Source organism: Temnothorax nylanderi, unplaced genomic scaffold, assembly GCF_030848795.1.
Source record: "Temnothorax nylanderi isolate EJ_2023f unplaced genomic scaffold, tnyl_v1.0 TNYL_tig0741_pilon, whole genome shotgun sequence".
Lineage (NCBI taxonomy): Eukaryota > Metazoa > Arthropoda > Insecta > Hymenoptera > Formicidae > Temnothorax > Temnothorax nylanderi.
In genome coordinates, this window is record NW_027249803.1 from 23,704 (window position 1) to 27,170 (window position 3,467).

Consider the following 3,467-nt stretch of genomic DNA (forward strand, 5'->3'; position numbering starts at 1 on the left):
AACATGCAATTCTATCTAAAAAATGAATTTTTTTAAATCTGGGATCCAGAATAGTAGCTATCGCAATAAGAGATTTTTCTTCGATATTTTTAAATCGTGCCTGCAATTCTTGTGTCAAAACTTTTTTCATGTGACACCCTACTTCACTGGTAGGTTTGCATGATTCTAGCTGATTTGCTAATGTATGTATTATTGGTATAACTTGACTACCAGTAACGTACATTTCACCAGAAAATATAGTTGTTGCTGTTTTAAATGGTTTTAACAATTCCATGAACTCTTTTATAGTTTGCAATTCCAATGCAGATAACATTGATGGAGCTGTAGGATGTTGCAAAAGAATAAGTCCAATTTTATCTGATAATTGGATAAATCGTTCAAGCATGTCAAAAGTGGAATTCCACCGCGTTTCAACACTTTGAATTAATGTTAAGTGGGAATGTTCTCGCAACTAATCCGAAAGAAGAACACTCTTTTTAAAGAAAGTTACAATAGATTTAACTTTTTTGCACAATGCACTGACAATTGTATCTTCTTCTATGATTTTAGCGAGGACCAAATTTAATGTATGCGCGTAACAACCTAAAGATTTTTTTTCTCCAAAACCATCAATTATAGCTTTTTTGATGTTAGACGCATTATCAGAAACGACAACAACTATACTTTGTAATGAAATGCTCCATTTTTCAACTATTTCGAGCAGCCACTCTTTTAAATTATCGGATATGTGCCTATCATTTAATTCGGTGACGCCTATCATAACAGTTTTTTTATTACAATTTATGTGATAGTGTGCAGTTACTCCGAGGTAACTCTTTGTATGTGAGTCTGTCCAAATATCTGTCGTAAGCGCTATGTCATCTACATTTGACAATTCCTCTTTTATTAAATTTGATAAATAAAAATATTTTTCTTCAATTAGCGAAGTTATTACTTTTCTACTTGGAACGATGTATAACGGACTCACACATTTCATAAAGGTCTGGAACCCTTGTTTCTCCACTGTAGACAAAGGCATATTGTCCTTTGCGATCATAAATACAAGTTTGTTTGTGATGTCCGAAGCTTTAGATCCTCTATCTGAAAAGCAATTAAACAGTTATTTTTTAATATAAAGATATGAAAGTAGTAATTAAAGAGATACTAATCAAACTATCACAACTACATTTACGTTAAAAGACTTTAGCAGAATTAATATCAAAACAACCAATTTAAAATGCAAAACAATATAATTCAAGTGATATCTTCTTTTTATATAAGATATACTTGGTATAAAATGGTAAAGCTTACATACCTAGGAATGACTTTTGTTTAAAAATGCGTTTTCCAGTCTCGGTTGTTTAATTTTGCGTTGTTTAAGGTTGCATAATTTTGATGAATTTACACGTACAGATGATTTCGAACTTGTCGACGGAGATAGTGTTAGTTGTTCATCATCGTCTTCTTCTTCTTCTTCATGTGCAATATCTTCACTTGGCTATTAATAAAACAATTTTCGTATTATAATAAAATTATAATGCTAAAATTTTCAAATATTCAAGAGTACTTTTTTTTAAATTTAATTTCCCATTTTATTTCCCATTTTTAATCTCTCTATATAAATTATCTTAACATATTTTATTTTTTATAAAAATTTAGAAATATTACTATTTCTTTCCGTTTTTGGGGCTTGTCAGAAGACTCAGAAGTGTTTACCATCTTATCATAAATGTCTGGATGCTTTCGTTGTAAATGATATCGTAAATTGGTCGTGTTCCCACAGGTTTTTATGAATTGTGGGCACACCCTGCATGCTGCGCCTTCTGAGCCTTTTATAAAATGCTTCCAGAGAGTACTCTTTGGTGGCACTAAAACACAAAATATAGTAATTAATAAAATAAAATAAAATAAGTATTACAATACAATTTTAAATCTAAAAAGTCTAAGGATAAGTTAAATTGGATAAAATTATTTTAATAAAGGAACAATGGAAATAGATGCATACTCTTTTTAGGGATAATATACACAACAAATGTGAAGGATGTGTTCTGATGAAGGAATGAAAATCAAAACTTCTGATCTTCTTACCAAACCAAGCAATACTGAAAAAGCAAAACAAATACATTAAACACATGCAAATAATTTATGAGTCTTTCTTTTTAATAATAACTATGAGAAACACATAAGAAATTTAGGGCCATTGGGCCGGTATTGATAGGAGTCTCTGAAATTTGCTTCTTTTTATAGGGAGAGCAGATATATTTTAGGATGCGTAAATTTCAGTTTCAGCATGAATAAAAAATACAAACCTTCCTTAACCTACATGGAAGTGAGCAGATCTTTTGATATCGTTAAAAGAAAACAGTTTCCACGTGATTTTATCAGGACTCTCTCTACATGGCGTTTTTCTGCACTTTAGCGTAGACAAATTTAAGATAAAAATGAACTTACGGTAATTCAGTGGTGTCTTGTCTTCTAATTCTCCGCGTTCGCACCGGTAATTGTTGTAATTAGGCTGTGGTTCACTTAGCGGTTCACATTGTTTTATGGGCCTTATGGCTCCAACAGCGGCAATAGCCAACACGATGTATGTAGTTATATACATACGATGCAACAGGCCTAAACAGGCAGCAACAATACGCGACACGCGACACGCGACACGCGACGCACGATAATGGCTCCTGGCTCCTGCCTCCTGCACACAGAACGCGGAAACGCATGTCGCGCGGCAAGAGAAGCGACACGGTAGCCAACCTTCTGGTTCTTGGTTCCTACGATTGAGCGGCATATTGATTGGTTACCGCGTCGCTTTTTGCCGCGCGGCAAGAGTTTCCACGTTTTGCACGTTTCCGCGTTTCCGAAACAAATGTATATCGAATATCGATATAAGAGAATTTTATATCGATATACTAAAATATCGGTACCTGAATTATCGATGTTTTATATCGATATTTTAGTTCAATAATATCGATATTACGAATATCGATACTGTATCGCCCATCCCTATATTCCACGTTTTTCAGACCGAATGGTGAGTTTCCTAAGGTATCTTTTTAATATCTCAACATTAATTGAACGAATTTACAGATATGGATCAATTGGTCTATGTTTCTGATACTTTGAATCAGTAAACTCACCATACGGTACGGAGAACGTGTAACTTAACTTCTGTAACTACCGCTGAAGATGGCTCAAAGCTGAGCCAAAACGTACGGATCGATGTAATGTATCAAAACGACGAATAAATCAGTTATTTCTGATATTACACACTGTGATCTGCGTCTGACCCTCATAGCCTTGACTTCTCCTATTTTAATCTCGAGGGTCCTCATATTACTTTATTTATTATTTTGACTTTTCTTTGATAAAATTTTATTATGTTCTTTGAAGGAGTATAAATTCTTCTTTCGAGTACATGATAAAGACTCTTTCTAAAATTTGTACATTTTAAGACTATTATCAAGAAAATATTCTTTCTTAAAGACAAC

General features: G+C 33.2%; 1 long non-coding RNA gene across 2 annotated transcripts; it reads right to left on the reverse strand.

The window, feature by feature from the left end:
* Positions 1-1,331: 1,331 nt before the first annotated feature.
* Positions 1,332-2,638, reverse strand: LOC139785116 (uncharacterized). Of its 2 annotated transcripts, none has more exons than XR_011721819.1 (3): positions 2,431-2,638; positions 1,696-1,847; positions 1,332-1,477 (listed from the first exon to the last, which is right to left on the reverse strand). It is a non-coding gene; the product is annotated as an uncharacterized lncRNA (long non-coding RNA). The 2 variants fall into 2 exon arrangements; XR_011721818.1 differs by having other exon boundaries at positions 1,648-1,847.
* Positions 2,639-3,467: the final 829 nt, after the last annotated feature.